The sequence below is a fragment of the Tursiops truncatus genome, chromosome 5 (genome assembly GCF_011762595.2).
Source record: "Tursiops truncatus isolate mTurTru1 chromosome 5, mTurTru1.mat.Y, whole genome shotgun sequence".
Classification (NCBI taxonomy): domain Eukaryota; kingdom Metazoa; phylum Chordata; class Mammalia; order Artiodactyla; family Delphinidae; genus Tursiops; species Tursiops truncatus.
In genome coordinates this window covers 124,785,297-124,809,608 of record NC_047038.1, presented here as the reverse complement: position 1 = coordinate 124,809,608, position 24,312 = coordinate 124,785,297, and positions in this window count along the sequence as shown.

The window sequence follows — 24,312 nt, the reverse complement described above, 5'->3', positions numbered from 1 at the left end:
CAGCAGTGACCTATACCTTTTATAAGTTAAAATGTTTAAATTACTTGGGGAGCAGTGGCTCTTACCTCTTTTTTTTGAATAAAAATTCCAAATATATCAAAAAGATACAAGAATAGTATAATGAATCCCATTGTACCCTTCAACTAAGACTCACCAGATTCTTGGCATTTTGCCAAAAGGTTTTCTCCATCTCTCTGTCTCACCCCCTTCTTGTTCCTCTCTCCATATATACTTATTTCATAATAGTAAATTTCGTACTACTATTTTTACTGAATCATTCTCTTATATAACCATAATGTAATTATAAAATCGAGGAAATTTTACACTGATAAATTACTATTATGTAATATACAGTCCGTATTCAGATTTTGCTAATTGTCTCAGTATCATTCTTTATAGAAATTTTTAAAAAATCTAAGGTCTAATCCAAGATTATACTTATCATGAATTTTATATTTTAAAACAATTTTATCCTACCTAAAATTAGAAAATGCAGGTGATGTCGTTGTGTGTAAAGATTGGTAATTTCATCCTTACGATGCAAAAAAAAAAAATTAAAATTATTAGAGGAAAATTTTAATCAAATTGTCTATACATTGTCAATTAGCTAAAATCCTGAAGATTTCAGAAAAGATTTCATGGTTCTTGCTCTCAGATAACTCAAGTTTAGGTGCTGAGGCAGATCTAGAACCCAAGTAAAAATTGACTGATAAAGAACTATTATTATATATCCAGCAGCTTTTGCTGCAAAGCAAGCCACCCTTAAAAGTAGTGACTTAGGACAACAATCTTTTTTTTTCTTTACCTAGCAATTCTATGAGTCGGCAATGCCTACTGGCCAGTTCTTCTGTTGGTCTTGCTTGAGCTCAGTCACGCAGCTGCAGTATGTTGGCTGGCTTGTTTGGGGGCTAGCGGCTCTAGGGCAGCCACACTCATATGTCTGGCAGTTGATACTGGCGTTTAGTTGGTACTGACCCTGGATTAGGGAGCAAGGTTGACCGGGCCACATGTCTCCATCAAGGTAGCCTAAGTTCTTTCACATGGTTGGTCTCAGGGTACCAAAGAGCAGCAAGAGAAGGCAAGCTCCAGGGCACAACATTTTTCAAGTCTCTTTTTACATGGCACTTGCTTATTGCCTCTTTGGCCAAATGTCAAATGGCCAAATCCATTTGGAGTCTCTCCAAGGCCACAGGTACAAGGAGGCATGGATGAATCAGGGTCATCACTGAAAAAATCTATCTCGACAGTATAAAATTTGACTAGAGTGAAATGATGAGCAATATCATGGAATAAGTATTATTTTGTAACTATGCCTTATTTTAAAAGTATTAAATGTCAGTCAAAATACACTATGGGAATTATGATGCAAAATTATTATGGTTAGACTAGTTTAAGAAGACCTCAAGAAAAGAATGACATGTAATGGCTCTCAAAGAATAGATAAGAATTGGATGCATAGGGAGAAATTTATGGACAGAGGGTTTGGAGTGGGAAAATGAAAGATATAACTTTGTCAGTTATGGAACTGACAAAGAACATGACATATATGTGGGATAGTGGAGGAACAAACTTAAGTTGAGTAGATGGCCCATCAGAAATAATAGAAAATAAGATCAGGGTGAAATCAGCATAAACTGTGAATGGGGCCGTTTAAAGGTCAGCCATAGTTTAGAATTGTAGTTCCATGACACCAACAATATTTTAAGAGAAATCATTTAGTAACAGCATTAAGATGGATGAGGTCAGGGGTGAGCTGTAAAAACCAGATACACATTTATTGCAATAATCCAAATTAAAGTAATGACATTGAGAATAAAGAGACTGGGCCAAATCTAGGAGACATATTAAGTGAGAAGAAAGAAAGGTATGAATTTGATACATATTTTATATAGAAAAAAGTGGAATTTTTAAACTATAGGTTTAGACTCAATATCTGTTTCCTCTTTCATTTTCTTTCCTTCTACATCATAGTCTTACATATATATATATATATATATATATATTTTTTTTTTTTTTTTTTTTTTTTTTTTTTGCGGTACGCGAGCCTCTCACTGTTGTGGCCTCTCCCATTGCGGAGCACAGGCTCCGGACGCACAGGCTCAGCGGCCATGGCCCACCCGCTCTGCGGCATGTGGGATCTTCCCGGACCCAGGCACGAGCCCGTGTCCCCTGCATCGGCAGGCGGACTCTCAACCACTGCGCCACCAGGGAAGCCCAGTCTTACATATATTTAAAACGAGCTAAAATATCATCTTTAGTGTTTTGCCCCAGTTTGTTTAGCTGTTCTCCATACAACTTCCAAAATTTCCTGCTTCTGAAAACTCTGTGATTAGTTGACATCATTAAACTCTGACACCCAGAATAGAACACAGTATCTCACACGTACCTGCCCAGGACAGAGAACAGTACTGATCTGAATATCATACTTATATTAATGCAATTGATGTCTTCATTAGATATTTTTCCTGTGATATCATATGATCTGTTCATATTTATACTATAAAATCAACTGAGTTCCTCAGAAATCTTACATGAGGGCATTCCAAGTCAGGTTATCTTCTAAATCAATTTTTTTCAAATATTTTTAAATGTATGCCCCCCAAATAGTCTTAGTTTTAAAAAGAAAACTTTTTAAGCCTATTAAAATTTAAAAGAGACTCATTCTACACATGGGCAAACTTTTAAAACTCTTTAGGAATAATTTTAAATCTCTAAGAATACCTTTTATTAGTATTATCTGACTGCCATTACATAGTCCTATAATGTGTGGGTCCACAATCAAATGTAATGTTTAGTACAAATTATATTCTTTTACTTGCATGATAAGAATTTACTGAACATACTTATAGAAACATTTATAAGACCTCCTTTTCTGTTCTTAACATACAACTATCCCTAGAGAGCAAGGAATCTGAAATCATGAGGTATAAATGCACTGGGAGGCTAGACATTTTCTGGATACTCATGCACAAGACAATGTGCTCACATCTAAGTACGGCATTAGGGTGACAATTAGTCCTATAATGTCCTTTATTGACCTGGAAAAGGAATGAAAATTATCAGCGATGTCTTACCAGTCTTTCGTCTTCTTACAAGCAAGGCAACGAGTAAATATGACAGTTTACGAAGAGGTGTAAATAAGGGACACAGCTAGGACTGTGTCCTCATCCTCCCCCATCACACACACCTATGCCAATTTTTGTAACATGGGCATCCTCTAGCACTGTAATTTTCTTTTTAAAAATTTTGCTAAACACTGAAAATCATCTTATCTCAATGACCAGTGAGTCAAGCATGTAAAACCAAAGAATTGTTTTTCTAGTAAATAAAACTCTTTGGCCTTCATGATAAAAAAAAATTTCATGTTTGTTCATATCCTCTCCTATATTAAAAGTTTCTTCAGGGTGAGAATTATCTCATACTTTTTCTGTGAATAGTCGCATACAGGTAGTTTCATAGTAGATATTCAACAAATATTTTCGGTTAAATGTAAAAATCCATGATAGCGACAAGCAAAACCCACATATATATACATATTATATATATATATAAATATATATGAGTGTGCCTTTAAGCCAGGGGGATAAAATCTCTTGGGATTTGAAGATGAGAGTGGCAATAGACTGCAAACTCTTTTTTGTTTCTTTTTTTTTTTTTTTTTTTTATGGTGCTTTGATTGAATAAGAGGAAACAGGAAACTTCTCAGGGAAATGTCTCGGGCACTTGAGGTGAGAGAGAGACATCCGGAAAGAGAGGGAGAGAGAGAACCACTAACCACTAGAGGGCGGCAGCCATCTCGCTTGCCATAACTAGCTTCACTCAAGCATAACCCCTATACCTATAGCAGTTTAATATTTCTTCTAACTAATACTTTGTCATTTTCTTCCTCTTAGAGCAAATATCTGTTATGTAGTTGAACTAACTTTAAAATACCAGTGATTTAGATGGATAATACCTGGCATCATGAGATCAAATAAAACATTTAGAATCTGTTGTTTTTATTGTTATTTTGGTCCCATAACTTAGAAATAAGGTGACACCTTGGATTTGGGAGAGAAATCACTTCTCACACTAAGCGTTATTCTTACAAGTAAAATTTAGTCTGTGGCCTGTAGAATACTAGTTAAGGTTACTTCTTCTTAAGACACGTTTTGCCCTTTATCCTAGCATACACGCAGCTACAGCCAGAGAGCCCCTTTGCCAAAAATACCTCTCCATCAGCTGTCACTCTACCTGAAATCCATTAAGACAGTGGATCCCAACCTTTTCAAAGTGAGGGCCCTTGACAAGCAAAATATCACAGACCCCCATGTGATAACTCTTGAACTCTTAAGATCAGTAGATTAAATAAATATATATATGCACACACGCATATAAACATAAAAACAATACTGTAAAAAGACATAATGTCAGTAATACCTTTTAATGAATTAATATTGTATTAGCTACAGTAGTGTACATAGCAGTACAAATAGACAAAATATATTATTTAATCAACCAACAGTTAAGGCTCTTTGCCGAAGCAAGTTCATGAATCCCTTGAAGTAAATACACAGTGTCCTTACCTGTAGCATAAGGTCTGCGGTCTGAAAGAGAGAATCATTGAATTTATGTGTTATCCCACTAAACCTCCACTTTTAAGATGGAAACATCATATTTTTTGGTTAGATTTTTTTTTAACCTCACCAACTCTTGGAAATGGAAAATGTGTATCTTTCTACATACAATTAAGAAATGCCACAATTCCTGGCAGTCATCAATTAAGACACCCGACATAAGTGTGTCTGTAGCTCCCGACATGTGTTCTCCCTGTGAGGACTTGTGAAGCTCAAAGTTTTTAAAATATCAGTGGAAGTTTGATCTCTCAAAGACGTCAGTTCCAAATACAGTTTCTCTGTATGACGCAAGCAACTTTCTTTGGTGTCCTGCTGAGTACATAGCCTACATTCTGAACTCAGCTATCCTGTGGGTTTTGACATCACAGATATCTCCTGGCACTGTGAAAAGAGTATCTGGCACCATGTGGCTAGCTCTGCAGAGAGCCAAGTTTCCATAGCTCATGTTAGCTGACAGTGAGGCTCCACCAGTCAATTCTGGCAAAAGTCAAATTGCATCTTTTATGAAAATAACTCATTGCATACTCTGCTTCTGCTTCTCATTGGAATCTATCACCCAGAGGATATTTTAATTAAATCAAGCACGTAATCACAAATCCATGCTTGTTTAATTATTATCAGAGAAAGGAGCCAAATATAATAAAGATCATATGTGGCACTTAGCTGAGGAAAACAAACATACTCAAAATACAGCATTCAATTCCTACATCAACGAAAAAGCCATCATATAATATGGGAGAACTTAATTGATTATACTTTTCTATGCCTCAAGGTTATTTTACTATAAAATAGAAGTGATTATTCTTATCCTTGTCAAATATAGAGGAAGGGTCCATGAGTTAAAAGCTAAGAGAGAGAGAGAGAAGCTTGTTCATAACCTATGGCGGTGTTTTCCACCCTTTTCAAAAGTCTTCTTTGGAGACAGTAACTCCACAACCTTTCACATGTGGTAGCGGTACTCAGTCAGACAATTCTGGGCTGCATAATTATTTGCAGACCCTTGTCAATAGATAGGACATTCTGGAATTTGAGGCCCATCAGTTGGGAAATGCTGATCTGGGCTAACGTTCATTTCTGAGGTCCAAAGAGACTAACCAGTTTGTACAAAATTACACAATTAACTAGAGCTAGAACTCTAGAGCTAAAATACAAGTCTTTTCAAACTTTGTCACATACAATTTCCACCATCCCAGAATTACAGAGGAAAGTAAAACCATGAAAAGAAGATTCTTATGCTAAATCAGAGAACTGTATTTTCAGGCAAATCTATCAGCTAAGTGCCAAGAACACTGCTATAGTTTATATCTGGAAACTCAGAAGGGTGCTCAGGAAACTTATAAATAGAATGGTTACAAATGGTTTGATGTGGTCTTAAGACATAAATAATGTTTAGCAGGTGTCAAACCAAGGCCAGGCTCTATTTGACATTTTCATCAGTGACCTAGAGAAGACATTGGCAACCGAGAGAGCCAAAATCTCTCAAAAATATTTTACATTTTAGGAAGCCTTCTGATGTCTCCTGCCCACAAATTATCACTCCTCTTCTCCCATAATCAAGTTCCATTTCATTCCCACAGCTCAACTGACCTCACCTAGGGCTTAGATTATTTAATTAATTACCGCTAAGCTATGAGTAACTAATATAACAGCTCTTCCAAATGCCTTGGAGATCTTTAATTTTTTAAAAATTAGTTTATTCATCCAGAAGAATACTAGTAGTATTCTAGTAGTAGTAGTGGGTGGAGGTAAGCATCTCTGTGCTGCTTACTGACAAGAACGTTTCTTCTTGCCAAAAATAACCATAATTCATCTAAACTCATTAACATTTTTGAGAAAATTCTTGAAGATTTCAAAATCACATCACTTTCTCTTGCTGAGCCTGAACTAAACTTCTAAACCCTTCTCCATATGATTCTCCAAGCAGCAACTAGCAAGTGATCAGTGACAACTGATTGGCACATGCAAGGAAACTTAGTTGCCATTTCTGATCTATATGATGTGAGTATATTCCTGGCTGGAGGTAAAGAATGGTATTTTACAACCTCTCAAAAACACCCCCTCCCTATAGCTCATTTTATAAAAAACGTACTTCTTTTTTTGCTCCCTACTTCTTGTTACTTATAAACCATGTGGAAGCTTAAAGAAAAATAACATAGCAGCAGCTTTAGTTTGTATTAAAGAGAAAGCAGATCCTTCTTCAGGGTCACCTAGATCTAAAAATTATTTCTGGAAGTAACCAAAATACCTGCAGTGGTGTGAAATTATATAAAATGAAGTTGTAGCTGTATGTAGTGAATGCTTAATGAATACACTACTACATTTTTTTTTTTAGTAAAAAATGACACCAATTTGGGACCAAAAAAAATCCACAAACAAGGGTTTCCAAATGAGGCTACTTCGAAGCAGCCACAAGAATCTGACAGGTCATGAAAGTAAATTGTCTCATACAGGCTTTGCTGTTAAAAATACTACAGTGATGTATTTTTATAGGCAGGAGAGGGAAAATTGTCTATAAATAGCTCTAGGAAGTTTAGCCAAGAACTTAAGTTGCCAGTAAAAATATTAAATTGACCATCATTAGAAATATTTCAAATTTAGTTAATACTTAAAAGGCAAGCATAGTAAGAAACTGAATTATTGCAGTTTTTAAGTTTGTAGCATTACCTTGTCTCTTATATTGTATTTTTCTAATTTCTTCCTCCATTTTCACATCATATGATTTTCTTCATCCCCAATTTTATTTACTTATTTATTTATAAATTTTTATTTATTTATTTTTGGCTGCGTTGGGTCTTCGTTGCTGTGTGCAGGCTTTCTCTAGTTGCGGTGAGTGGGGGCTACTCTTCATTGCGGTGCATGGGCTTCTCATTGCGGTGGCGTCTCTTGCTGTGGAGCACGGGCTCTAAGCACGCAGGCTTCAGTAGTTGCAGCACGCGGGCTCAGTAGCTGTGGCTCGCGGGCTCTAGAGCACAGGCTCAGTAGTTGTGGCGCACGGACTTAGTTGCTCCGCGGCATGTGGTATCTTCCCAGACCAGGGATCGAACCTGTGTCCCCTGCATTGGCAGACGGATTCTTAACCACAGCACCACCAGGGAAGCCCCCCAACTTTATTTTTATTCATCACTGATTTAACTGTTTTATTTCTTTTCTGTTCCAAAGTGTGGATTTTTTTTTAAACCTTATCCCAGCAACTTTCTCTTCTGCATTTCAAATCTTCAGTGCCAATCAATTTCTTTTTAAATGGGTGTGGTGAGTTGGGAGGGAGAACGTCTCCTTTCTTACACTGGCAATCCATATCAATAAGATGCCCTCCATCCTGACTTCCTTGAGTGTCAGCTGTCGGCCCTCGACCATGAACTATGACTTGGCTGCTATGATCTCTAATCCTAACTCAGGTTTGTGAAGTTTCACAACTTTTTCCCTTGAGAACAGCCAGTGCTGAGCTGGCACGACACAAGCAATTACAGATCTTTGAAGAGCACGCTGCTCAAGTCCATGTAAGGAATACGGTCCTTAGTCAAGGCAGCTCCTCCTCATTCAGTAGCAGCCCTGAGAGTGAGGGGAAGACTTTGGAACCTCCCTCTGATAGCCTTCTCCCATGTCAGTTTGAGAAAAAGCGAAAAGGAAACATGTTAAACATTTCCGACAGCATTTCAGAAAGTCTGATTCATGGTGACTTCTAACTTATTAAAAATGATAAATATTTATATATATGAAAAACCAATTAATTGGACAGTTACCTAACTGGTTATAAGTTTAAAAATTAGAAAGTTTCTTAAATCAAAGTCTTAGGTGTTTCAACTCCCTCCTGTGAAGAATTTAAAAGAATCACTTTAACCCTTCATTTATGCCTTGGCTTGGGAATGAAACAAGGAACAGAAACAGGGCTGGAGCTCAGAATCAGGATCAGGGCTTAATGTGAACAAGCTTCCTAGTCTTTTGATTTTTAAAAGCTACCTCATGTAGATTTTCTTTAGACACAGACAGTATTTTCCCATGTCTAAAAGTGTACCTTCTGGGCTTCCCTGGTGGGCAGTGGTTGAGAGTCCGCCTGCCGATGCAGGGGACACAGGTTCGTGCCCCGGTCCGGGAAGATCCCACATGCCGCGGAGCGGCTGGGCCCGTGAGCCATGGCCGCTGAGCCTGCGCGTCCGGAGCCTGTGCTCCACAACGGGAGAGGCCACAACAGTGAGAGGCCCGCGTACCACAAAAAAAAAAAAAAAAAAAAAGTGTACCTTCTTGTCCTCACTAACATAATTTTTAACTTATTAGACGTGCTGATTCTCTCTTACATTCCAATGTCTACGCCCCCCACTCTCACAGCTCTTTACTAGTTACTACAATAGAGGTCCTCTTAGCTAGCAATTTTGGAGAATATGTTATATTTTAATATAAGAACATCCTTCCCCAAATTCTTTCAACAGATGACCCATGTCATTTCTTCTGATACTCTACCACTGAAAGCTACAACTGAGGTTAAGTGTTGACCAAAGACCCCTTTTCCTGTTTTCCTCAGAGTTACTGAAGTTTCAAATTCTTCCTGGGAATTTCAACGTAAACAAGAAAGAGTTTGCAGTGATTTTCATAACATGTTCCTTGAAACCCGGGAGCCTCTTAAACACCACTAGGGTTATGTAGAGGTATGCAGAATGATCACAGCTGGATTTAATTTATTTCCCACATTTTTTTTTTCTTCTGTAGCCTAACTTTAAAAGATTGAGGTTTAGGGACATGGAAAACTAGCCTTATGATTTGGCAACACTGCCCAAATGACCCTTACCCCGTTGAAGAAGACAATTTCACAACTCACTGCCAGTTATTTTGGGACACATTCACTGTCTTAGACTGAGCTGTGCTAGCCTTCAAAACAGAGTAAGGACAACTTTGCTTTTGGCAAAGCTTATTCATTTTATACAATGACAGGAGTGAAACTAGTGAGGCTCCTCAGTGTTGCTTCTGTTCTTTATGTTTGCCTTTGGCAAGTGTATCAAAGGTTAACTTTACTTAATCCTTTGGAATTTTAATTTCCAAAACACTGTCACTTATAAACTTAAATTCACTACCAGTTGATTAGAAAGTGGTACTATCGGGTGTGAATGCTGCTTGTTTCACAGGCAAAACGTGTCTGGCAAACAATACTGGGAACTGAGCCAAGAAATGTCATTTCTCTCACTTTATACTTCCATGATAAGCCTCCATCCCCAAATACTTTCCCCAGTTCCATCCTCTGACTAATCTACCCACTCCAAATATTTCCTGTTTACACTGTGAAAGAACGGTATTAAAAAAAACACCCCTTAGCAAAAGTACCCAACAAAGCTTTGCACATAGGGACATGTAATAAAGGTCATTTTGAAAATCTTTTAAAATGGATATTCTTTTATGAATGTCATAGATCATGAAAAGAAATAACTCAAAGCTAAACCCAGCAACGGACTCTCCATTATAAAATTGCTCATAATTGAAAGGAACCAAGGAGCCGCCCCCGCTGCTGCCGCAGGGAGGTGGGGTGGGGGAGTGAGTGGAAGTTACTGCCATGCCACCGAGTCCTGACCGGAGACTTTGGGGCCCAACTAGCTGTGTGGCTGACAGGGTCTTGGTGCTCTGGCTGGGTGTCAGGCCTGTGCCTCTAAGGTGGGAGAGCCAAGTTCAGGACATTGGTCCACCAGGGACCTCCCAGCTCCACATAATATCAAATGGCGAAAGCTCTCCCAGAGATCTCTGTCTCAACGCTAAAACCCAGCTCTACTAAACGACTAGCAAGTTCCAGTGCTGGACACCCTATGCCAAACAACTAGTAAGACAGGAACACAACCCCACCCATTAGGAGAGAGGCTGCCAAAAATCATAATAAGTTCACAGACACACAAAACACACCACTGGATGCGGTCCTGCCCACCAGAAAGACAAGACTCAACCTCATCCTCCAGAATGCAGGCACCAGTCCCCTCCAACGGAAAGCCTACACAAGCCACTGAAGCAACCTTAGCCACTGGGGGCAGACACCAAAAACAACAGGAACTATGAACTTGCAGCCTGCGAAATGGAGACCCCAAACACAGGAATATAAGGAAAATGAGAAGACAGGGAAACATACAACAGATGAAGGAGCAAGGTAAAACCCACCAAACCAAACAAATGAAGAGGAAATAGGCAGTCTACCCGAAAAAGAATTCAGAGTAATGATAGTGAAGATGATCCAAAATCTTGGAAATAGAATGGAGAAAATACAAGAAACATTTAACAAGGACCTAGAAGAACTAAAGAGCAAACAATGATAAACAACAAAATACATGAAATTAAAAATTCTCTAAAAGGAATCAATAGCAGAATAACTGAGATAAAAGAACACATAAGTGACCTGGAAGATAAAATAGTGGAAATAACTACTGCAGAGCAGAATAAAGAAAAAAGAATGAAAAGACTTGAGGACAGTCGCAGAGACCTCTGGGACAACATTAAACACACCAACATTCGAATTATAGGGGTCCCAGACAAAGAAGAGAAAAAGAAAGGGACTGAGAAAATATTTGAAGAGATTATAATTGAAAACTTCCCTAATATGGGAAAGGAAATAGTCAATCAAGCTCAGGAAGCACAGAGAGTCCCATACAGGATAAATCCAAGCAGAAATACGCCAAGACACATATTAATCAAACTATCAAAAATTAAATACAAAGAAAAAATATTAAAAGCAGCAAGGGAAAAACAACAAATAACATACAAGGGAATTTCCATAAGGTTAACAGCTGATCTTTTAGCAGAAACTCTGCAAGCCAGAAGGGAGTGGCAGAACATATTAAAAGTGATCAAAGGGAAAAACCTACAACCAGGATTACTCTAGCCAGCAAGGGTCTCATTCACATTTGACGGAGAAATTAAAACCTTTACAGACAAGCAAAAGTTAACAGAATTCAGCACCACAGAATCAGCTTTACAACAAATTCTAAAGGAACTTCTCTAAGCAGGAAACACAAGAGAAGGAAAAGACTTACAAAAACAAACCCAAAACAATTAAGAAAATGGTAATAGGAACATACATGTCGATAATTACCTTAAATATAAGTGGACTAAATACTCCAACAAAAAGACATAGACTGACTGAATGGATGCAAAAACAAGGCCCGTATATATGCAGTCTACAAGAGACCCACTTCAGACCTAGGGACACATACAGACTGAAAGTGAGGGGATGGAGAAAGATATTCCATGCAAATGGAAATCAAAAGAAAGCTGGAGTAGCAATTCTCATTTCAGACAAAATACTTTAAAATAAAGACTACTACAAGACACAAAGAAGGATACTACATAGTGATCAAGGGATCAATCCAAGAAGAAGATATAACAATTGTAAATATTTATGCACCCAACACAGGAGAACCTCAATGCATAAGGCACATGCTAACAGCCAGAAAAGGGGAAATTGACAGTAACACAATAACAGTAGGGGACTTTAACACCCCACTTTCACCAATGGACAGATCACCCAAAATGAAAATAAATGAAACACAAGCTTTAAATGAAACATTAAAAAAGATGAACTTAATTGATATCTATAGGACATTCCATCCAAAAACAACAAAATACACTTTCTTCTCAAGTGCTCATGGAACCTTCTCCAGGATAGATAATACCTTGGGTCACAAATCAAGCCTCAGTAAATTTAAGAAAATTGAAATTGTATCAGGTATCTTTTCTGACTACAATGCTATGAGACTAGATATCAATTACAGGAAGAAAATCCGTAAGAAATACAAACATGTGGAGGCTAAACAATACAGTACTAAATAACCAAGAGATCACAGAAGAAATCAAAGACGACATCAAAAATACCTAGAAACAAAAGACAATGAAAACACAATGACCCAAAACCTATGGGATGCAGCAAAAACAGTTCTAAGAGGGAAGTTTATAGCAATACAATCTTACCTCAAAAAACAAGAAACAAATCAAATTAAACAACTTAACCTTATAACTAAAGCAATTAGAGAAAGAAGAACAAAAAAACCCCAAAGTTAGAAGAAGGAAAAAATCATAAAGATCAGATCAGACATAAATGAAAAAGAAATGAAGAAAACAATAGAAAATATCAAGAAAACTAAAAGCTGGTTCTTTGAGAAGATAAACAAAATTGATAAACCATTTGCCAGAATCATCAAGAAAAAAAAAGGGAGAAGACTCAAATCGATAGAATTAGAAATAAAAAAGGAGAAGTAACAACTGACACTGCAGAAATACAAAAGATCATGAGAGATTACTACAAGCAACTACAGGCCAATAAAATGGACAAACTGGAAGAAATGGACAAATTCTTAGAAAAGCACAACCTTCCAGGACTGAACCTGGAAGAAACAGAAAATATAAACAGACCAATCACAAGCACTGAAATTGAAACTGTGATTAAAAATCTTCCAACAGACAAAAGCCCAGGAGCAGATGGCTTCACAGGTGAATTCTATCAAACATTTAGAGAAGAGCTAACACCTATCCTTCTCAAACTCTTCCAAAATATAGCAGAGGAAGGAACACTCCCAAACTCATTCTACACGGCCACCATCATCCTGATACCAAAACCAGACAAAGATGTCACAAAGAAAGAAAACTACAGGCCAATATCACTGATGAACATAGATGCAAAAATCCTCAACAAAATACTAGCCAACAGAATCCAACAGCACATTAAAAGGATTGTACACCATGATCAAGTAGGATTTACCCCAGGAATGCAAGGATTCTTCAATATACGCAAATCAATCGATGTGATAAACCACATTAGCAAATTGAAGGAGAAAAACCATATGATCATCTCAATAGATTCAGAAAAAGCTTTTGACAAAATTCAACACCCATTTATGAAAAAAACCCTTCAGAACGTAGGCATAGAGGGAACTTACCTCAACATAATAAAGGCCATATATGACAAAGCACAGCCAACATCATTCTCAATGGTGAAAAACTGAAAACATTTCCTCTAAGACCGTGAACGAGACAAGGTTTTCCACTCTCACCACTATTATTCAACATAGTTTTGGAAGTTCTAGCCACAGCAATCAGAGACAAAAAAGAAATAAAAGGATCCAAGTCGGAAAAGAAGTAAAATTGTCACTGTTTGCAGATGACATGATACTATACATAGAGAATCCGAAAGATGCTACCAGAAAACTACTAGAGCTAATCAATGAATTTGGTAAAGTAGCAGGATACAAAATTAATGCACAGAAATATCTGGCATTCCTATATACTAATGATGAAAAGTCTGAAAGAGAAATTAAGGAAACACACACATTTACCACTGCAACAAAAATAATAAAATACCTAGGAATAAACCTACCTAAGGAGACAAAAGACCTGTATGCAGAAAGCTATAAGACATTGATGAAAGAAATTAGTAATACAGACATATGGAAAGATATACCATGTTCTTGGATTGGAAGAATCAACATTTGAAAATGACTATACTACCCAAAGCAATCTACGGATTCAATGCAATCTCTATCAAACTACCAATGGCAATTTATCACAGAACTAGAACAAAAATTTCACAATTTGTATGGAAACACAAAAGACCCTGAGGAGCCAAAGCAATCTTGCGAAAGAAAAACGGAGCTGGAGGAATCAGGCTCCCTGACTTCAGACTATACTACAAGGCTACAGTGATCAAGACAGTATGGTACTGGAACAAAAACAGAAATATAGATCAATGGAAGAGGATAGAAAGCCCAGAGAGAAACCCATGCATATATGGTCACCTTATCTTTGATAAAGGAGGCAAGAATATACAATGGAGAAAAGACAGCCTCTTCAATAAGTGGTGCTGGGAAAACTGGACAGCTACATGTAAAAGAATGAAATTAGAACACTCCCTAACACCATAAACAAAAATAAACTCAAAATGGATTAAAGACCTAAATATAAGGCCAGACACTATCAAACTCTTAGAGGAAAACATAGGCAGAACACACTAGGACATAAATCACAGCAAGATCCTTTTTGACCCACCCCCTAGAGAAATGGAAATAAGAACAAAAATAAACAAATAGGACCTAATGAAACTTCAAAGCTTTTGCACAGCAAAAGTAACCATAAACAAGATGAAAAGACAACCCTCAGAATGGGAGAAAATATTTGCAAATGAAGAAACTGACAAAGGATTCATCTCCAAAATTTACAAGCAGCTAATGAAGCCCAGTAGCAAAAAAAAACCGAACAACCCAATCTAAATATGGGCAGAAGACCTAAATAGACATTTTTCTGGAGAAGATATACAGATTGCCAACAAACACATGAAAGGATGGTCAACATCACTAATCATTAGAGAAATGCAAATTAAAACTACAATGAGGTATCACCTCACACCAGTCAGAATGGCCATCATCAAAAAATCTAGAAACAATAAATGCTGGAGAGGGTGTGGAGAAAAGGGAGCCCTCTTGCGCTGTTGGTGGGAATGTAAATTGTTACAGCCACTATGGAGAACAGTATGGAGGTTCCTTAAAAAACTAAAAATAGAACTACCATATGACCCAGCACTCCCACTGTGGGGCATATACCCTGAGAAAACCATAATTCAAAGAGTCATGTACCACAACGTTCATTGCAGCTCTGTTTACGATAGGCAGGACATGGAAGCAACTTAAGTGTCCATCCACAGATGAATGGATAAAGAAGATGTGGCACATATATACAATGGAATATTACTCAGCCATAAAAAGAAACGAAATTGAGTTATTTGTAGTGAGGTGGAGGGACCTAGAGTCTTTCATACAGAGGGAAGTAAGTCAGAAAGAGAAAAACAAATACCATATGCTAACACATATATATGGAATCCAAAAAAACAGGAGAGAAAATGGTTCTCATGAACCTAGGGGCAGGAGAGGAATAAAGACGCAGACGTAGAGAATGGACTTGAGGACACGGGGAGGGGGAAGGGTAAGCTGGGAAGAAGTGAGAGGGTGACATGGGCATATATACACTACCAAATGTAAAATAGCTAGCTAGTGGGAAGCAGCTGCATAGCACAGGGAGATCAGCTTGGGCTTTGTGCCACCTAGAGGGGTGGGATAGGGAGGGTGGGAGGGAGATGCAAGAGGGAGGAGATATGGGGATATATGTATACATATAGCTGATTCACTTTGTTATACAGCAGAAACTAGCACACCATTGTAAAGCAATTATACTCCAATAAATATGTCAAAAAAACAGAAAAAAAAATAAAATTGCTACTGTCATATTGCTCTGGAACCCAAGTACAAGATTTAAACTGTTGCAGTTTTTACCTTAATTAGCACACAGTTTACTCAGTCCTGTGATGCCCTGAATCATTTTCAGCACTTCAGAAAAGTTGGTCCTGACTTGGCAGAAACTTTGACTTAGTTTGTGAAATTGATCCTTCCCCAACGTAGATTATTGAACTTTGTAGGAGACATTATTAGGCATGAGCAGTTTATTCTTGAAATATGATAAAAAATAAATATTAAGTCACACAGTAAGTGCCAATCATTTCCTTTATAAAAAAAAAACAAAAAACAAACAAGAAAACTGCCTTCAACTAAGAAGTCCAGAAATACATTTATGTGACAGTACCTGCAAAAAGGTCAACTTAGAGTTAATTTTACTTTCTTCCCTTTGTGGGAGTTGTAGAAACCATCATATCTTTTTAAAAAAGTCTTCATAAATCAGGAGTTGTTTGGATGTCTCTTTAGAGGCATTGCATTGATGCGATTAAATTGTTTTTACTTTCTCTCTACCAAGGGAGAAATTTTCATCCTATAGTTTCAGCAAACATTTAGGAAGATACTCAGAAAAATTGTCTTGTTTCCCATCTCCAACATAACTCCAATTCAGCAAGATATTACCATCTCTGAGTCAAGCTGACCTTGGCAAACACAAATGCTGTTGTATCAGTGTCTACCACTCAAATCTAGCACTCTCTACCATCACATTTGACAGTTTCATGACTGTCCTGCCATTATGCTATTATAAGATCTCAAAGTCACTGTGACTGCCCCAATTATATTTTGCCTCCCTTACCTTTGTGGTTACCAGAGCTTGCTGGTTCTCTTTTTAGGCATCTCTTTGACTCAGAGCAGTTATTTTTACAAGCCTTTGTAATTCGCCAGTTGACTCTTATAATCTCTTGCCCCTCGGTTTCTCTCCCCTTTAATCACCCTAAATGCTACTTGCCTCATAGTAATACATAAGAAAATTTCGTACAATTGTATTAAGTAATTAGCACCAACTAACTTTTGTTCTTATTTTCTGACACTCAACAGACCTGAGGCCACGGCTTGGCAGGTGAGGACTGAGCACTCCTCTCCCAGCCCAGGCTGTTGGCCCTAGAGAAGGAGCCATAAGAAGAAGATTGTTTCTGGGGTCACAGCAGAGATGGTTCACTCAATAACACAGATCAGTGACAGTTCTGGGCCAGGAGGGAGTCCGGCCAGGAGCCTGCTCAAAGAAATTAGGGGACAAATGCGAGTAGAGCAAGGTCTCAAAACTTGAGCTCAGGCTTTGGCAAAATCAAAGAGTAGGATGAAACAAGGGGTGAACCAAAAGCAGGAAAAGATGGGAAGAAATTTAAAAGAATAGCCAGCCTATCCATATAAATACCCTGCACTTTATAGCAACTCTAAACCTTGTCTCACTACTACCCACTCACCTGGAACACTCAGCCCAAAGAATTTTGTTTCTCCTCACTTTCTTTCTTTGTCCCTTTCCCTACTCTTTATTATGTTGATCTACCAACTTGTCTGCCTTTTTTTTTTTTAAAGTTTTCTGTTTGCTTTACTCATTCTCCTTACTGTACATAAACAAAACCCAAAATTCAGTTTTGCAAACAGTTTTGCTCTTCTGAGATGGCGAGGAAGAGAGAAGGCTGGGAATCCTTGTTCCCCTCTAACACAACGGGAATTCTTGTCCCTGTTGTATTATAATAACATCTAGAATTGTTTTTTGTCTTTTTTCAAGTCCCATTTATTAATTTATTTCAACTGGGCTAAAGATTCTTTGAGAAAAAGGAACATATTTTACTCTTCTTACTTTTCTTTGTATTCTCTTGATGGCAGTTAATAACCGTTCAATGCTGGTTAATCAATATACATATAAGATATACTTGTGTTATGATTGTGTCAAAAGGTTTAGCAAAGTTTTATGATATGTGCTACTGAACACTTAACAGGAAAAACAGTTGGAATAGGTGAAAATCATGGGTTTATGTATGAAGCTGAAAAAGTCAAGTAGAAAAGGAAAAATACATGAAGGAATGATTTTTAAGAAGAATTTTATTTCAAGGAATTTTGTATAATATATTATTGGCAAATTCCTACTGTGTTCTAGTTATCCTTCTAGGTGCTTCACATGTGATATCTCATTTCATTTAATCTTTACAACAATAATAACAGTATGAAGTAAGGACTCTTATTATCCCTAATTTGCTAATCAAAAATCAGAAGCACATAGCATTAGCTTGTTCAAGGTCACACAGGGAATAAGTTATGGAAACAGGATTCTAACACAGGCACTTTGACACTTAGCCCATGTTATAACTCCCCCACGCACTACCTCTTCAATGCAGGGGACCCTTGAGTGGAGAAAGTGTGACCAGTGACTCCAATCGTCATATTTGTGATGATTTAATTGTATGTTTCTACTTGACTGGGCCACAGGGTGCCCAAATATTTGGTCAAATATTTTTCTGGCTGTTTCTGTGAGGGTATTTTTGGATGAGATTAGCATTTAAATAGACTGAGTAAAGCAGACTGCCCCACCTGTTATGGATGGGCCTAATAGAACAAAAAGGCTGCCCCTGCCCTTTTTGAGAAAGAGAGAGTTCCTCCTGTCTCAACTGGGACGTTGGCTCTTCCTGAGCCTCCAGCCTGCTGGCTTCTGGCCTGGAACTACCCCATGAGTTCTCCTGGGTCTCCAGCTTGCTCACTCACCCTGCAGATCTTGGGACTTACTAGCCTCCATAATCATGTGAACCACTTCCTTATAATAAATACACACACACACATCCTATTAGTTTTGTTTCTCTGAAGAACCCTGATTAACACAAGCTGTATCTATGTGCTTCCATGAAGAAATGAGGTTCTTTTTTGAGATCCTTAGGTTTTCTCAAGAGGAAACTGTTTCATTATCATTCCCTTAAAATGTAAAGACATTATTTACATTACCTTATGATATAACTTACTGCTTGAGATGAAAGGTCTTAAATGTTCACAGGAACAATAACTTTGAACTTTAGTTTTCAAGCGGTCAACTTACATGTAATACTGAGCAGCTGAGCAATGGGTATTCATATTTCAATTGAGTCACATAATGAACACTCTAGAAGCCCAATTTTAGTACTGATCTGTTGTGACCTACGTCTACTAAAATGTAGAAATCATTTAGGATTTTTAGCTGTCAATGTATAGCACTCCATTTTAAAAGGAAAAGTGCTTTTTTCACTCACTATGTCCTTCCTCTAAAATAGTTAATCTATTTGTCTGTATTTTGACTTTGCTCTTTGTCCCAAATGGAAATATTGCACTCAGCTTTTTTCTTCTTGAGCAAGTCTCAACTATTCCCACTCACTTTGCAGTTTTTATTTCCAGGTTTGATTGCCACATGAGCTTTTGTAGTTAATTTTTCAAATTAGATATCTTTTACTTGGGAGTTGTGCATTCATGCAGATAATTGATCAAATTACAATCTCAGGTTGAAACAGCATCTCCAATTTCAACAACCTATGATTTAGTTCCTTTTGTAGTTATTTCAAGGTACTCAGTTCCTCCTACTGATAAGCAAGTTTTGACATGGAACTTGTTCTTTCACGGTGAGCGTTCTGAAGTCCAAATTAGATAAAAGACCAGTTATTTCCTTTACTTTATGGCGTATTAAAAATTGTTTGGAACATGAAGACTAGACAAATCCCAATCAAAACACTAAAAATAAAACTCTTAAAGAATATAAGATAACATACTTATGGTTTCCTAAAGTTTTTATTCCTTTAACACAATAATACTCATAAATTGGGAACCTCATTAGCTCTGTTTACTCTCATCTTTGTGTTTTTTTAAATGAAATCAAATTAAAGTTTTTTCTTAGATTTTGAAACATTTAGATTCTCTCCTCCCCTCCTAACAGGAGTTCAAAGCAAAGGGATTGCTTGACATTATAAAGTAGAGGTTAAAACAACTAGAATCAGTCATCAGAATTGTTTTAATTACTTTAATGTCTGAGAAGGTAGAAATAAAATCCTGTTTCTATGCTGCTAAACAGTAACATTCTACACAGTTGGTTGGGCCCACCCTGGATTGGTGAGTTTTCTTAATCTTATACTCATGTGTCTGAACTACTTTATAAAATTTTAAACATATATAACTATTTAATTGATAGTTGAAAATAGATGAGATCAGTCCGATAAAAATGTAATATTAAAATTTTAAAATCTACTTAACTGCTGATTTATCTGAATGATTCCCCAATTATTTGGGGGTAAGGATATCTTATTCAGCCTTGCTAATTATTGTGTACTACAGGGGAATCCAAATTACATCATTTTCCATTGTTACTAGTTGATTAATTTAGTATTTCATTCACTCCATACGGGAGTTATAGGAAATTTGTGTTCAGTATTAAGGATGCAATCTTCAGTGTGCTCTTATTTTCTTTCAGTAACATATTTTCATGATGTGATTCCTTTATAATTCATTCACAGTCTCTCTTATTTTCTCCCTCCAACCTCTTTCCTCCCACGGCCCCAAAAAGAAAAAGACACATCCTCAATTTGACCTTATCTTCAGAGCGTATCCTTTCAAAACTGCATTTTCCTTCCGGTGCGATTTGTTTACTTTATAACCTATGTAACTAAGTTGTTTTTCACTTGTAAGTCCCAAGGAATAGTTAAATAAAAACTTTATAGCAGGACTTCCCTGGTGGCGCAGTGGTTGAGAGTCCGCCTGCTGATGCAGGGGACACGGGTTCGTGCTCCGGTCCGGGAGGATCCCACATGCCGCGGAGCGGCTGGGCCCGTGAGCCATGGCCGCTGAGCCTGCGCGTCCGGAGCCTGTGCTCCGCAACGGGAGAGGCCACAGCAGTGAGAGACCCGCGTACCGCAAAACAACAACAACAACAAAAAAACTTTATAGCAGCATTTAAAAGCACTTATGTACATGTATGTGTGTGTCAAGGACAAAGCTGTAATTTTCCTTCTAAGCTGTTTTGTGTGGTGTTCAGCATAAGTAAGAAAGTGGCTTAAATAATTACTCTAGTTCATTAGCTTAGAATTTGATGCCTCCTCCAGTCACTGAGGAATGGGTCCAGGATTGAAATGAAATGAGCCTTTTACTATGTGATTAATAGGAACAGAGTGATATGCTTGATAATAAAAAACATTTTTTTAAATGTGGGACTGGAGGCCTAGACACAAAGCTCAATTGGAGAGACAGTTTAGAAAAATATTAGGACCATTTAACTCTAATCTGGAGTTTTCAAACATCCCATAGGACTTTAATCTTAAATACTAGGCAGTTTAGCAGACCATCTGTAAGATAAGACACATTAGTAGCAGTATAACTTAAAGGTGACAGCACAGAAAAAAAACACTTCTTCACTCTGGTTATATCTTCTCTGACAAGATTAGGTGGGCTTTTGGGGGCTTAAGTTATCCTCTGCCTTGAACCACAAGTCAGATTGCAAACCACAGGATTATGAATACTTCTGAACTTTCCTCTTTATCTTAAAATTGATAATACCTAGGGGTTTCTATGGAAAGGAGATTTTATTTCTTTACATTACTAATGATTCATCTAAAATTTAACCCTGTTACAATCTGTGTAGAAAATATTCTGGTATATCTTCAGGAAGAAATGATTAATAAAAAATTTTTAACTACAGGTACTCTTCAGTGATGGCATATCTGAGGTATAATAGAACACTTTTTAAGCAGGTAAATTCCCCCAAATCAGTGTCTTTAATATGATGTGTTTTGTTTTAATTTTCTTGCTCACATAAAGTCAAAATAGGGATTTCTGATAAGTGGACAACCTTACAGCTTTACTGCAAGTGGTAATTTGGTTCTGTCCTTCTTGTACCTTTGCCATCTTCCATATGTGACTTTCAGGGACACCCCAACAAATGGAAAGACACAGTGGGTTGTGTATGGGAGGTTTGCATGGCCTAGGCCTGGTAGTGGCACTTATCTCTTCTCCTCATTTTTCACTGGCAAATGTTCAGTCACATCGTTACATGTAACTCCAAGGGAGGCTGAGAAACAGTCTAGACATGTGATCAGAAAAAAAGACCAGAGACCAAGTTTGGTGCTATGGCTTGGTGTTCTGGAAGTACATCAGCTATTTGGTAAAGAAAAACTATTAACCACTTGCACAGTTAAGCTACCATTATCTCTTTTTTTTGTTTGTTTTTAACATCTTTATTGGAGTATAATTGCTTTACAATGGTGTGTTAGTTTCTGCTGTATAACAAAGCGAAGCCACCATTATCTTTAATTCTCTTTTCTTTACTTATTCTTGTTAATGTTCCCCTCTTTTGCAGCAATTAATTTTTGCTTTTTAGATACTGTGAGGGAGCCACAAACTAATTTCAAAGTAATGAAATGCACAAGGGCCGTGTATATGTGCACAGGCTTGTATATTTGAGTTTGTCAGAGCTTCAGAAAGAGACCTGTTTTGTAGCAATAAAAGTTTGAATGGGATTTAGGCTTCTGGATATGATGGAGTAACAGGGACCAAGTTTACTTTCCATCTTAACTAACAAATGGACAGTCTATATGAAACAATGCCTTTCAACACTGGATAACTGGCAGTGTAACACTGTCATCCCAATAGAAGAAAACAAACAAGGAGAACCCGATAACTGCCCCAGCCTGAGGTCTGGAGGCATTTTCCACACCATAGCACAGGCAGTGAAACCAAAGGAGAGCCCAGAGTTCTCAATGCACTGAAGAAACAGAGATCAGTGTTCTGGGAGGTCAAGGCAGTTAAATTTACAAGACAGGAGTCAGCTGCACAGAGAAAGAGAGAGCTCCAGAGATATGCAGAAGGCTCTCCTGACCTTTTGGCTGGCTACTGATCTGCACATGTGTGAGAAGAAACTACTTACTCATAGCTTGGGAAAGAACCATCAGAAATCAGCAAACCAAATAATTCCTGGGATTCAGACAGAGCTGAGAATAGTTTGTGTTCCCACCAGCCAGAGCAGAAAAATCTATTAATATACAGATAGGATAGAGTGATTGGAAAGATATTACCTTAGGAGTGAGAAAACTTGGAACTCAGACTAAAGGCTGCTCTGGACACATCCTAACAAAGCTTTCAAAGCAAGCTTGAAGGGATTAAACTAATTCCCAGTAATTTAACTGTGTCTCAGAACAAATTCCTATACTACATAAAAGAATACAACAAAATATAGCGCCCATCAGTGTAAAATTCTCAAAGTTCAGCATCCGATCAAAAATTTCTAGGCATGCAAAGAAGCAGGAAAATATGACCCATAACCAGGAGAAAATTCAATCAACAGAAACAGACCCAGAAATGACAGAGATGATGGAATTAGGAGATAAGAACATCAGAACATATTTTCTATATGTTCAAGGAGGTAAAAGAAAACATGATGCAGAGAGAAATGGAAAAGATTTTTAAAGATCCACATGAACTTTCTAGAGATTACGTATATAATATCTGAATAGAAATTATACTAGGTGTGATTAAAAGCAGATTAGACACCACAGAAAAGATTTGTGAACTTGAACACACAGCAATAGAAAGTATCCAAAATGACAAACATGGAGGAAAAGAAGATCAGAAAATAATGAACAGAGAGAGCATCATGACAGAAAGGACAGTATCAGGTGTTCTGACATACACGTATTTGTGTCTCAGAATGGTAAGAGAAGCACATAAAACTGTAAAAGCAATGGCTGAGAAATTTCCAAAATTAATTAAAAATATAAACCCATGGATCAAAGATCATCAACAAAACCCAAGCAAAATAAACATGAAGAAAACCAAAGCACATCATAAATGCATTGCTGACAAGTCCTGATGAAGACAAAGATCTTAAAGGCAGCCTGAGAGAGAGAAAAAAAGAAAATATAGGGGAACAAAAATAAAGACAACAGGACCTTGTTGTCAGAAACTATGCAAACCAGAAGACATGGAACAATATCTTTACAGTACTGAAAGGGAAAAAAACAAAACAAAACCCTGCCAACCTGGAATTGACATTCAGTGAAAATCTCTTTAAAATTGAAGGTGAAATACAGGCAAATAAAAACTGAAAATTCATCAGCAGCAGACCTACACTAGAAAAAAAAAGTAACAGGAAAAACAAAAATAAAATGAGACCAGATGGAAATTTGGATTCACACAAAAAGTAAAGATGCCCAGAAATGGGTAAAAGATGGAATATAAAAGGTATTTTTCTTTTATTTTAAATCCCTTTAAAAGACTATTGACTGTTTAAAGCAAAAATAACAATAGTGCATTGCAGAGTGTATAATATATGTAGAAGTCAGGTATACGACAAAAAAAGCACAAAGAAAGATGGGAAATGGAAGAATACTGTTTTTAAGTTTCTTACGTGTGAAGTGGTATAATAGTATTTGAATGAACACCATGATAAGTTTAAAAACATATTGTAGGGCTTCCCTGGTGGCGCAGCGGTTGAGAGTCTGCCTGCCAATGCAGGGGACGCG